The 14254-nt window shown below is 47.1% G+C and overlaps 1 long non-coding RNA gene across 1 annotated transcript; it reads right to left on the minus strand.

Moving 5' to 3' along the window:
• Window positions 1–11521: 11521 nt before the first annotated feature.
• On the minus strand, window positions 11522–13800 carry LOC121028187 (uncharacterized). Its single transcript, XR_005789107.1, has 2 exons — window positions 13581–13800; window positions 11522–13003 (listed from the first exon to the last, which is right to left on the minus strand). It is a non-coding gene; the product is annotated as an uncharacterized LOC121028187 (long non-coding RNA).
• Between the last annotated feature and the right edge of the window lie 454 nt (window positions 13801–14254).

Below are 14254 nucleotides of genomic sequence, written 5' to 3' on the forward strand. Positions count from 1 at the left end.
AGGAAGGAAGGAAGGAAGGAAGGAAGGAAGGAAGGAAGGAAGGAAGGGAGAGAGAAAGAAAAGAAGAAACAGGTGACAGTAATTTCAATAATAGATTTAATGTAGCATATCCAAAGATTATCATTTCAACATGTAACCAATATTTTAAAATTAATAAAATATTTTACACTCTTTTTTATTGTTTTGTTACTAAGTCTTGGGGATTTGGCATGCATTTTACCCTTACAGCATATCTGGACTCAGATGAGGCCCATTTCAGTGCTCAGTGGCCACAGGTCACTAATGACTCCTGACTATGCAGGGGACAACCCAGCTCTAGAAAACCATGTGGCAGCCCTTTGCAATAACTGCTTAAAGCAACCCTTTCTCCCACCAGCTCCTTCTATCTTTCCAGTTTACTCCCTTCTTTTACCTTAACAATCCTTGGACCCACCGGGAACTACAGTTTATGTCAGATTTTCTCTTTACCTCCCCCTGCATCATGCCCTCCCTACCCAGTTGATTTTTTTTTTAATATGAAATTTATTGTCAAGTTGGTTTCCATGCAACACCCAGTGCTCATCCCAACAGGTACCCTCAATACCCATCACCCACCCACCCCTCCCTTCCACCCCCCATAAACCCTCAGTTTGTTCTCAGTTTTTAGGAGTCTCCTATGTTTTGGCTCCCTCCCTCTCTAACCATTTTTTTTTCCTTCCCCTCCCCCATGGTCTTCTGTTAAGTTTCTCAGGATCCACATAGGAGTGAAAACATATGGAATCTGTCCTTCTCTGTATGACTTATTTCACTTAGCATCACACTCTCCACTTCCATCCACGTTGCTACAAAAGGCCATATTTCATTCTTTCTCATCACCATGTAGTACTCCATTGTGTATATAAACCACAATTTCTTTATCCATTCGTCAGTTGATGGACATTTAGGCTCTTTCCATAATTTAGCTATTGTTGAGAGTGCTGCTATAAACAATGGGGTACAAGTGCCTCTATGCATCAGTACTCCTGTATCCCTTGCCTCCCTACCCAGTTTAAAAGCCTTGGGGGGCACCTGGGTGCTTCAGTCAGTTAAGCATCTGACTTCAGCTCAGGTCATGATCTCATGGCTTTTGAGTTTGAGTCCCACATCGGGCTCTGTGCTCACAGCTCAGAGCCTGGGGCCTGCTTCGGATTCTTCGGGCTCTCTCTCTCTCTCTCTCTGCCCCTCCTGCTCACACTCTATCTCTCTCTGTCTCTCAAAAATAAGCATTTAAATAAATAATAAATAAATAAATAAATAAAAGCCTTGGGCAATCATGAGAGCTAGTCCCTTGCACCTGCCCTCAACTCCCATGTCCCTCCCTCTCACTTTGTGATACTCGCTGGGCAAAACCCAAACCTGGCTTCCACCCAGCTCTACCAAATGCACCCCTGCAGCCGGGCAGCTCAGGAGGGCTGGAGGGAAGCACACAGCCCTTCTGACCAGTCTCATTTTGAAGTTCATGACAAGCCTTTAGGTGCCACTCAGTAATTCTACTTCCCGGTAAGCATAGCAATTTCTCTTGCCTGTTCACTTCCCACTCTTTTGAAAGACTTCTAGATCTTCCCTCTCTTCAACTTCTTCCCCATCCACACCCATAGCTGACGACCTTGCATCCTTGCTTCCTGTTGTACTGAGAAAACTGAAGAAATTGAAAAGATCTTGCCCAGGCTCCCCTGACATCCACCCTCCCACCTGAGTCTGCTTTGCTGCACTCTGCTTTCCTCCCCCTTACTAAAGTGGACTCCCCACAGTCATTTTTATTTTACTTTTTAACATTAAAGAAAATTTATTTTAGAGAGTGCATATGCATGTGCATGAGAGCTGGGAAGGGGAGGGGCAGAGAGAGAGAGAGAGAGAAAGAGAGAATTAAGCAGGCTCGGTACTCGGTGTGGAGCCCAATCCAGTGTCCCTGGGATCATGATCTTCCCTGAAATCAAGAGTCAGATGCTCAACTGCTCAACTGACTGAGCCACCCAGGCACCCCACCCATAGTCATTTTTAAATGTTTATTTAGGGGTGCCTGGGTGGCTCAGTCAGTTGAGCATCCAACTTTGGCTCAGGTCATGATCTCACAGTTCACCAGTTCGAGCCCCGCATCAGGTCCTGTGCTGACAGCTCAGAGCTTGGGTCTGCTTCCGATTCTATGTCTCCCTCTCTCTCTGCCCCTCCCCTGCTCACACTGTCTCTCTCTCTCTCTCTTTCTCTCTCTCAAGATAAATAAACATTAAAAAAAATTTTTTTTTAATTTTTTTTTAACTTTTATTTATTTTTGAGACAGAGAGAGACAGAGCATGAACGGGGGAGGAGCAGAGAGAGAGGGAGACACAGAATCTGAAACAGGCTCCAGGCTCTGAGCTGTCAGCACAGAGCCCGACGCAGGGCTCGAACTCACGGACCGTGAGATCATGACCTGAGCCGAAGTCGGACGCCCAACCGACCAAGCCACCCAGGGGCCCCTAAACATTAAAAAATTAAAAAAAAATAAACGTTTATTTATTTGTGAGAGAGAGAAAGAGAGAGAGAGAGTGCAGGGGAGGTGCAGAAAGAGAGGGAGACAGAGGATCTGAAGTGGGCTCCATGATGACAGCTGAGAGCCCAACTTGGGCTTGAACTCACTGGATCATGACCTGAATGGAATCTGACACTTAACCCACTGAGGCCCCCAGGCACACCCCCCCAACAGTCATTTTTCAGCTGCCATCACCACTCTTGCCCTAGATTCTATTCATTCTCACCTGCCCTAGGATTGTTGCTCTCACAATTAATGCATTCCCTTGAATTTCAGTTTTTTCCTCTCTACTAGATGATTATCATCAGTATACAGCTAGGCCCCAACTTAAAAATTAACCCCATTTCCCCCTCCAGCTACCACTCCATTTCTCTGCTCATTTTTGCAGCAAAATGTCTTCTCTATACTTGATAGCCCTAATTCCTCTTCTCCCATTTTCTCTTAACTTGCTCCAACCATCTTTGACCCCCACCACTTAACTGACAGTACGTTTGTCAAGATCAGCAATGACCTCCCTATTGCCAAAGTCAATTACTTTTGACACACCAGCTATATTTGATTCAGCTGTTTACTCTCTTCTGCATGAAACATCTGCTGCTTCTCTGCACACCACAATCTCTTTTCCCCCAACCCCACTGGTCCATACTTCTCATTCTCCTCTGGCTCCACCTTATCTGCTCAGCCTCTAAGTGCTGGGAAGGAGTCCTTGCATCTCTTATCCTCCACCTACCACTCTTCTGGCTGACCATGCCCAGTCTGAAGCCTTTAAATGGATCCCTATGCTAATGATCGTCAAATTTGTACCTGTATCGCGGATCTTTTCTATGGCCCAACAACACACACATCTAGCCTCTTACTCTTAATTCCCACTTGATCATCTAGTGGACATTTCAAACTAAATATGTCCAAAGCTGAATTCCTACTCTTTCCCCCCCAAACTTGTTCTACCCATAATCTTCCTCATTCAGCTGATAAAAACTCCATTCTTTGGTTCAGGCCAAAAATTTTGGAGATATCTCTGACATCTCTCTTTCTTTGGCACTCAAAATCCATCGAATCCTGCGCACTCTGGCTTCAAAATATTTCCAGAGGGGCGCCTGGGTGGCTCAGTCAGTTAAGCATCTGACTTCAGCTCAGGTCATGATCTCACACTCCGTGAGTTCGAGCCCCACATTGGACTCTGTGCTGACAGCTCGGAGCCTGAAGCCTGCTTCAGATTCTGTGTCTCCCTCTCTCTGACCCTCCCCAACTTGTGCTCTGTCTCAAAAATAAATAAAAACATTAAAAAAATTAAAAAAAAAACATTTCCAGAATCTGCTCACTTCTTGCCATCTCTACCACTACCCTCTTGTTCACAGCCCCCATCATCTCCCCGATTTACTGCAATATCTTGCCTCCCTACACTCTACTCTAAATATAACTGCCACTGTTATCCCTTCATCTGATTTCACATCATGTTACTCTAATCAAAACTCTCCTTTCTTCTTTCACTCGGAATGAAAGCCAGAGTACAAGGCTCTGCCCAAATGAGTCCCACATACTCTCTGAGCTCATGTCCTATGACTCATTCTGCTCCAACCACATTGGCCTCCTTGCTATCCCTCCAAAATGCAAGTCACATTCCCACCTCAGAGCCTTGCACCTGCTGTCCCCCTGCTTGGAAGGCTCTTCCCCAGACATCTGCATGGATCACTCTATTTTCTCCATATCTTCCTCAAATACCACCTTCTCAGTGAGGCCATCCCTGATCACCCGATTTAAAACTGCATCACCAGGGTACCTGGGGGGCTCAGTCAGTTAAGCGTCCGACCCTTGGTTTCGGCTCAGGTCATGATCTCACAGTTCATGAGTTCAAGCCCCATGTCAGGCTCCTCTCTGTCCTTGGGAGCTTGCTTGGGATTCTCTCTCTCTGCCCCTCACCTCTCTCTCTCTGTTGCTCAAAATAAATAAACAGACTTAAAAAAAAAAAAAACTGGGGCGCCTGGGTGGCGCAGTCGGTTAAACATCCGACTTCAGCCAGGTCACGATCTCGCGGTCCATGAGTTCGAGCCCCACGTCAGGCTCTGGGCTGATGGCTCAGAGCCTGGAGCCTGTTTCTGATTCTGTGTCTCCCTCTCTCTCTGCCCCTCCCCCGTTCATGCTCTGTCTCTCTCTGTCCCAAAAATAAATAAACGTTGAAAAAAAAAACTACATACACCAATGCCCTTTATTCATTATCCTCCTTTCTTCCATTTTTCTTTAAAGCATTTAATGACCTTAAATGTATTATGGGGCACCTGGGTGGCTCAGTCGGTTAAGCGTCCGACTTCAGCTCAGGTCACGATCTCACGGTCCGTGAGTTCTAGCCCCGCGTCACGCTCTGGAGCCTGCTTCCGATTCTGTGTCTCCCTCTCTCTCTGCTCCTCCCCCGTTCATGCTCTGTCTCTCTCTGTCTCAAAAATAAATAAACTTTAAAAAAAATTTTTTTTAAAATGTATTATATAGGTAGGTCCTGGGCTTCAACACCAAAAGAAATGTATATTACTCATTTCACTTCTCTATTGCTAACTCCTCCTCACTACTTCTCACTAGACAGTAAGCCCCATGAAGGTATGAGTTTTGGCCCCTAGCACCTAGAATAGTACTGACATATAGATGCTCAATAAATACTTGTAATATGGAATGAATGAATGAATGAATGAATGAATGAAATGAATTGGCAAAGAAAGAAGGCAGAGAAGGAGCAGCCAGAAAGGCAGGAGGAAAACCAGGAAAGAATGTTCAGGGACAAGGGAGTGGTCAACTGTGGAATGCTCCCGATATGTCAGGTTAGTATTAGAAATGCACACGATCTGCCGGAGGATATAGGAGCCCGCCGCGTGAGCTGTTTCCGTGAAGACGCCACCCTGGAGTGGGGTGAGGAGTGGGTAGAAGCAGGGAAATGAGGGTGAGTATTAGCAGCTCTTCCGAGCCCTCTGGCTGTGAAGGAAACTGGAGATATGGGGAGTGAAAGACCAAGAGGCAAATTCCAGCTCCCACTTTAGAATGCAGAACTTGCTCCCGTCTCCTCCCTCAACTCGATTCTCCACTGTCAGTAATAAAGTCCAACCTCCGTTACCACCCGCTGCCACGGCGCATGTATATATATGTATATGTATATATATATTTATACGTGTGTGTGTATATATATATGTATATATGTATATATATGTATATACATATATGTATGTATATATATATATATATACACACACACACACACTGGTGCATATATACATATACATATATATACATATATATGTACATATATATATGTATGTATGCACAAGTCAGTTTGAAAGGAAATGTTGCAAAACGTGCATAGTGTAAATAACAGGTGATGGCTTTGGTTTCTTCTTTCTGCTTGTGTGTATTTAAAAATTTTTTTTCTAGGTGCTCCTGTCTGGCTCAGTCTGTAGAGCGTGCAACCCTTAATCTCAGGGCTCTGAGTTCAAACCCCACGTTGGGTGTGGAGCCTACTTACAATAATAACTTTTTTCTAAAACGAGTACATATTGCTTGAGAAAAACATGTCTGCACCACCCAGAATTCAAAACCTCCCATCTCTTTTGGACTTTCCCATCCAGGTGGGTCCACTGCCCATTGGCAGGACAATCATGATTGATTCGGTCAGTAAACAGCCCTCACCTTCCCCACCACCTAGGAGAGTGAAGCCTTGTCCCCATCAGCTTATCACCACAAAAAAAACCCTAACCAAACAATGACCTGCACATAGACACAAAGATTACACACCCATTACACACCCAGAAGAAAGCTCTGGAACTCCTAAGTTAGAACAATGTTCTTTTTTAAAATTATTATTATTGTGTTAAGAACACTTAACATGAAATCTACACTTTCAGAACAATGTTCATTTTACCCAGAAGGAGCTGATCAGTCTACGTGAGCCAAAGGAGTATGGGATCTGAGCATATTTCAGCAGAGTTCGGCGTTACACACATTTTACACAATAAAATCAGAAAAATAATCCAATGTAGGTTTAGGGTAGCATCATGGGATAGGGCAAAGAATGCTAGAAGAGAGATGGAGAACGTGAGTTTTGGTTTCAGTTGTCACTTTTTAGCCATAGGACTGTGAAGATCTGAGCAATGAATCCTCCTTGTCTGTGAAACTGTAGCAACAGACTTGATGTCTACGGTCTTGTCCAGTTCCAACACTCACAGCCCTGTATTTAATGCCCTGTATATCCACTGCTCTCCCACTGTCAGGAAGACACCTCTGCTGTCTTCTCCGGATCTGGCCGGCTTGCTTATAGAAGAAGACAGCAGACTGGGAAGGGTGGAGTCCTGGAGCTACACTGACCCGTTATGTATTAAACACACACCACTTAAGATCCAGGACCAGTTGCAGGAAAGAAGACAAGATTCCAGGCAGTTAGACATTGCAGCAAAACCAAGAAAGCATCTGCAAGGGGAATTCATGCTGAGATTGCAGGACATCCCAAGAGTGAGGGAAGGCAAGGGGGTTGGGAACCCAGAATGGGGGTATGTTCAGGAATCCGAAAGGGGGGCTGTCAACTGTCAGCTGGCAGGTAGTAATGGAGCGTCAGCCACAAGGCTCGTAATTCAGAGGCAAGACCAGGGGAGTAAGCACAGGAAAGCATCTCGCCTGGGGGATCTGGGCATTAAGGGGGTGCCAGCAGGGAGCAGGTGAGAGGGCTCCACAGGCATGATGTGACAGGGCTGCTCCTCTCCCCTGAGTTCGTGCATACTGGCCAGACAGCTATCGACGATGTGATGCTCGGAGCAGAACCTTCCAGTTCCCAATTCTCACTGATTCTCCCGGAGGGAGGGGCACCACATTGGCACGTAGGCTGGAAGAAGTGACTGTCTGGAGTTACCTACCTGATTCTTCCCTTTCTGTCAGTGGCTCTGGGATGTGTGAGTGCTGAGCACTTGCTTGATGTCTGAAGGTCCCGTCTGGTCTGGCTCTCTTACGATTGATAAACTCCATTTTTTTTATTGCTTACCTGGCCCCTGACGCATGCTTGCCCAAACTCCAGGCCTGCTTCCTTGGTTCTGGCATCCTGCCTGGTCCGCTGCTGGCTGTGACCTGGACATGATGAGAATGATACCCCCGAGGCCCTTAAATTTACTTGGGGCCTGACTTGGAAGCTGTAGTAGAGCCCTGACATCGTTCTGGGCCCTCTGGATGAAACCTTCCCTTCTATGAGGGAGGTAGGATCCCACTGGCCTAGAACCTCTGGCCTGGCCTTTCTCATCGGAATGTTTGGTGGGAACCCCCAACCCTGAAGGGATTCTCTTTCAGCCTTTCCCACAGAGCTGCTTCTCAAAGAGAAGACAGGGCAGATGCATGGCCTTGATATCTTAATGTGGTTTGGGTACTCTCTTCTGCCCAATGGATCCACAGGATCCTTAAAATGTGGATTCAGTGATGCTGACCTGCCCATGCAGGAGACTTTGCCCCATACTGGGAAGCTGCACCATGGGTGGGGGGTGGGGGGTGGGGGGTGGGGAGGGCACTAACACTCCCCAGCTACCAAGCTTCCTTGTCTCACTACATTGGAGTGAGCTCACCTTACGTAGAGTTGTAAAGTTCTTAGAAGTTTCAAACGTCATCTGAAAGTCAAACCAGCAATGACCCATGCTGGTCTAAAAGGGTTTATCTTCCTCAATGTCCAGGAGATCAGAGATTGGTCAAATGGGGCCTTTTGGCCTCCACCACCAACAAGGAAGCCAGAGAAGTTCTGCTGTGGAACGCGTCAGCCTGTATAAGTTGCGGCCCTGACAGGAACCGCCTCTCTTCTGAGGGCAAACACGCGGAGGAGGCGGCCGCCTCCTACTCCATGGAAATACAATCTGCACACTGCCAACACCCCTGCCCATCCGTGACTTAGCTCTGGGTCTGCACCTGTGTGTCAGGAACCTAACCCCCAAGTTCCATTCTTTGTCTTTGTTCCCTGAGGATTAAGTCAATTACTCCCATTAAAAAGAATACCCACCTCCATCACTGCCCTGCCTCAGCGTCTTCTGATTTCCACCCAGATGCCCGTGCTGTTCCCAAGTACACCGTCACCAAATGACCTACCGCAGCACGTTCCCCAAGTTCTCCAGGATCTGCAGGCCTACTTCTGGCGCCTTCAGCGAACACGGCCTCCTGTGAGCCACTAAGGGCTGCCACGAAGCTGACTACACGTGGGGGCGGCCTGAGTCACCTGCTGTCACCCTGAGATAGAGACTTTGATACGAAACACCGGCATTGATACATAGGAACTGAGACTCACCAGTCATCAGTGCCTCAGGACAGCATCAAAGACCCATGGTAGTGGCTGTAAGTGTCCCTGAAGAAAGATCCTTGCCTTTTCATTTCAAAACGTAGGAATGTAGACAGATTTGGCCCTCTCTTCAGCTTACGGCCCCACCTTCAAAAAAGAAAGACAAGACTGAAGGAATGTGTATCAGATAAAACCCTGAACCAAGTAACTCTAGTTATTTTAAAAAACAGAGGAGCGAACACATAAATAAAGCTCTCTCCCACCGCATCCAGGATGAATTTTCTATTTGAGGGGCTGAGTTTATGCTCTAGCTTCTTCTCTTTCCAGCTGGGTAATTTTGGGGAAAAGAAAGCTAATAGGCCTCTAAGCCCAGATTTCAATCTCTCTCTTTAATGTTTATTTACTTCTAACAGAGAGAGAGTGAACAGGGAAGGGGCATAGAGAGAGGTTCTGAAGCACAGAGCCTGACACAGGGCTCGAACTCACAAGCGGTGAGATCATGACCTGAGCCGAAGTCGGACGCTTAACCAACCGAGCCACGCAGGCGCCCCATCTAAGCCCAGATTTCTCAACTGCAACACAAATATAATGATTTCCTTCCTGGACTGTTGTAAGAAGACGCTGAAAACGCTTTGTCAACTGCTAAGTGATAGTTGCCTATTACTTATTGTTATTTTATTGTATCTCCCCCTCTTAGTAGATGATCTCACTTCCCACTTCTCAGAGAAAACAGACACCATCAGACTGGAATCCCTCATCTTGCCGACACCAAACGTGCAACCTACTGGCATCTGCTCCATGGTTCCATCTGCTAGAATCGCTGGGCTCCTCCATCTGAGCCCAGTCCCCCTCCCTCAGCCTTGTGGGCATCCCTCGTGGCTGCCTTAGGCAATCACGTTCAGCATTGATGAGTCTTCCTCTCCTGTACTTTGAACCTCCCCCTCTCAGTTGGATCTTTTCATCTGCCCTTAATGGTGATCTAGTGTCTCCCATTACAACAAAATAAATTCTTTATTAAGCTGTTGTGATTTTAAATTAAAAAAAATTTTTTTTAAGTTTATTTATTTTAGAGAGAGAGCGTGAACAGGGGAGGGGCAGAGAGAGAGAGAGGGAGACACAGGATCCGAAACAGGCTCCAGGCTCTGAGCTGTCAGCACAGTGGGGCTCAAACCCACGAACCAGGAGATCATGACCTGAGCTACAGTCGGACACTTAACCAACTGAGCCACCCAGGCGCTCAAAGCCGTTGTGTTTTTAGAGTTGCCTCTCCATTTGTTCGGGACAGGCATGAAGCTTAGGATGTGGCTCTTCTCGTCCTGCGGATAAAAGGGACATATCTTTGTTTTGGGGGACCCAGGCTTCAAAATGGGATGTCATCTGCTTTGCTTGGTCATTTAAGTTGGTACTATTAACAGAATTATTAAGCTCCTGCAGTATTAGAGAGTTCTCCACTCCACCACCACTACCAAAAATATATTTAGAGGTCAAAGGTTCTTTTTTTATTTAAGATTTTTAAAATTATTTTTAAGTAATCTCTATACCCAACATGGGGCTCGAATTTATAATCCGGAGATCAAGAGTCACAGGCTCTACCGAATGAGCCAGCCAGGTGCCCCGGAGGCCAGGGATTCTTAAACATTTTTCTGCCCTGGATCCCTTGGCAATCTGGGAAATCCACGGCTTCCCTGTCAGAATAATACTAAATGCATCAAATAAAACACAAAGGGAACCACTAATGTAAAAAAAAAAGTTATTATAAAATTGTGATATGGTAATGTATCTGGTTCTTTATAAAAGCATTAAATGGGAAAACGTGCACACAGGTAAATACCACCATAGTTTCAAAGTAGTGATGAACATGAAGGCTGGTGTAAGAAATCTGCAGCAGCTGTTGTATAATGGAAACATCTGCGATTTTTATGGGCGGTGAAGACACAGTACAACAGCTGTAACACCACTGTGCTTTGCTGCCTATATGCATAACTGAAGGACATGGGGAATTTTAGGTACAAGTCAGTGAACATAAAGATTTAGGTCTTGGGGTGCCTGGGTGGCTCAGTTGGTTAAGCATCCAACTTCACTCAGGTCACGATCCCACGGCTTATGCGTTCGAGCTCCACATCGGGCTCTGTGCTGTCAGCTCAGAACATGGAGCCTGCTTCGGATTCTGTATCTCCCTCTCTCTCTTCCCATCCCCCGCTCACAGTCTGTCTCTCTCAAAAATAAATAACATTTTTTTTTTTTTAATTTAAGACTTAGGTCTTCCCAACCAAGGTTATGGACTCTGGATTATGCCCATGGATTCTGGGACAAGAGCTCCTTTCTTATCTTGTTTTGTTTTAAAGGTGTGTGTGTGTGTGTGTGTGTGTGTGTGTGTGTGTGTGTGTGTTTTATCTCTGAGAGAAAGAGAGAGAGCAAGGGAGGGGCAGCAAGAGAGGGAGACAGAATCCCAAGCAGGCTCTGCCCTGTTAGTGCAGAGCCCAAAGTGGGGCTCGAACCAACAAACCCATGAGATCATGACCTGAGCAGAAGTTGGGTGCTTAATCAGCTGAGCCACCCAGGTGCCCCAGGAGTCCCTGTTTTAGGTTGTACTGTTTCTGAACGTGGTTTTGTTCCTTTTGTCCAAGAGCTATCCATAGGAGATTAGGAGCATGAAGTAGCAACCACGGAGAGGGTGGAAACATCACTTCACCATGTCGTACCAATGCCATTCTGGGACATTTGGCCAAACTCCTTTAGTTTTAGACTTTGCTAATGGACTGGTTAATATTGTGATATCATTGAGGGCCAAACTTAACTGATGAGTGGGCTTGGACTCCTGTAAGACACAGGCTTTCCACAGGGAATCCCATAAATTACTTGGGATGGAAAGTCTGACAAGAGGCAGGAGAATGTGTGTATGCGATTTGTAAACAAAACTTGAAATACTCTAACTCTTATATTACAGCCTGCTTCTCTATATAATGTCACAATATATTTTGTCACAATAGGTCAACAAATACAATTATAAAATATGACCAATGGCTACATAGTATTCTAAGCATATACCATAATTTATTTAATTAACACCCAGGTTTGAGCATGTGAGTTCTTTCATTATTATGTAAATAGCACCCTGATGGGTGCTGTAGATTAAATCTTTGTCCATGGTCTATTTTTATTTCCTTGGAATATTTCTATAAATGGAATAGCTGTGTCACAATTTAGTAATGTCGCAACAACAGCAATGCATATTTTAAAGATTTTTTGATCAGTGCTGTCAAATCGTCCTCCAGAAAGGTTGTTCCTGTTCGTATCAGAACTGGAATCTTTGACCTTGGCTCAGAAGATGGCAAAGAGACCGGGAGAATGCCTCTAAATAGTGAGCAGAGGATCCTGTAGCAGAAGCCGGAAGAAAGCAGGCCAGTGTTGTGCCTATGATGTTCTGCTTTTCTCTGGTGCTGGAAATGCCCTTTAGGCAGAAGGTGGACCAGGACTGAGTCTTCAAGGCCTGGGGTCCCTTGTGTTGACTTGATGCAGATCGTTTGGATAAACCCAGCCTCATCGAACGAGGGGAGTGGTCTGTATCCACGTTTGGACCAGACTAATAGTGAGAATACTGGAATCAGAGAGCACCCCAGAGGCAGAGCAGGTTCAAGGGGGAAGGCATGAACAGAGCTGGCCACTTTGTCTGTTACTTCCTGACCTGGACATTCCCATCAGCACTGCTTCTCCACCGGAAAACAGGGGTTGACTGGCACCTGCTGTAGTAAAGAAGGCTGTTTCTCTTCCTCCTTCTCTTCCTCCTTCTTCCTCTCCTCCTTCTCCCCCCCATCCCCCGCATTCTTTCCTTCGCAGCTAGACAGTATATTCCAGGAGGGCAGAAGCCATGTGATGCTTCTTTTGTAAAACCAACAAGAGTAGATATGGGGGAAAATACTTGGGAATTCTTCTCTCAAAATAAGGTATCAGGTCTTGCCACAGTCACACCGGATGACTGAAATCTCAGCAGACTTACTAACCGCTCTCTCTTCTCTCTCATGGTTTTGTAGATGCAGATTTGGTTTATTTCTTCATGCACAGACACCAAATATCAGTTCTGTCTCCATAATCCCATCTCCCAGATCTGCAATTAGATTATTAGCCTCTTCTCTCCCATCTCTCATCTGGGATTCCACAGAATGTAGTGATTATCACCCCAGAGTTTAGTCTCCATTCAGACTCTAAAGGTTAAAAAGATGCATCTGTTAGAGTTGGTCTCTTGCCCTGGGGACACCCACACAGCGGACCCCGGCCAGGTGCCCTGCTCCTGCCCAACCTTAGGAGGGACATGAAAAGCTGGTGAGGAGCAAACATCCCCTGGATTAGCATTTGCTCTGTCATTGGTGCTGACCTTGTCTGCTGTCTCACACTTCAGGTTTGTGGGTGCTGCTTAGACCCACAAACAAAAAGAGTCTCCTTGCCCTTTCTTGTGTGACTTTCCTAGACTTCACTTCTTGCCTGCTTTAACTGTGGTGCCCACTTGACCCCTGCCACGTACATCACGCTTTCTCTCAGTCTTTTTTTTTTTTTTTTTAATTTTTTAACGTTTACTTATTTTTGAGAGAGAGAGAGACAGGGCGTGAGCATGGGAGGGCACAGAGAGAGGGAGACACAGAATCCTAAGCAGGCTCCAGGCTCTGAGCTGTCAGCAAAGAGCCTGACGCGGGGCTCGAACTCACGAACCGTGAGATGACCTGGGCCACAACCCAGGCGCCCCATCTCTCTCCATCTCTTACCCACGAGGCCCTGGGTACCTACCTGACCCCTTCTGGCTAGCCAGGGGGCAATCCTCTCCTCTCTTGACTGCTTCCTTCCTGACATCCATGCTCTCGTTTGTCAGCGAAGACCAAGGCTCAGAAAGTTAAACGGGATTTAAAACTATGCCTTCTAGTCCGTCTCGAGTCCCGATTTTCACTTCCCTCTAGCTGGGACCGAATCGCCCCGTTCCACTCCCCCAGCCCCCGTCGGGCCCGGAGATGATCTGCACCCACCCCCACAGCCATCCGCGAGTTTCCAGCGAGCGCCCAGGACACCCGCAAACACTTCGCGATCTGTTTGGGTGCACTAAACAGCGCACAGGAAGCGCAGAGCAACCGTGGCCGTATCCTATCGCGCTCGCGCTCGCGCTCGCGTGCCAGCGGCCGCCCCGGGAAGAAAACAAGTGTTTGCGGAATTTGGCGGCCGCGGCCCTCCACCCGGGCTTTATTGCACCGCCCCGCCTTTCTCCCCGGGCATCCCCAACCGCGGCCCTCGAAATCCATCCTCCAGGAGCGGGGTTCTCTCCCCGGCTCCCGGAGACCCGAGGCGGGCGTCCCCCGGGTCTCCGGCACCCCCAGGGGCGCGAGCCCGGCCGGGAGTCGGCGAGGAGCCCCCGCGCGCGCGCCGGGGGCAGGGCCGGCGGAGGGGAGCGCCGCGAGGTGCGCAGGGAGCGC

The sequence above is a fragment of the Herpailurus yagouaroundi genome, unplaced genomic scaffold (assembly GCF_014898765.1).
Source record: "Herpailurus yagouaroundi ecotype Mexico unplaced genomic scaffold, PumYag 100, whole genome shotgun sequence".
Taxonomy (NCBI): domain Eukaryota; kingdom Metazoa; phylum Chordata; class Mammalia; order Carnivora; family Felidae; genus Herpailurus; species Herpailurus yagouaroundi.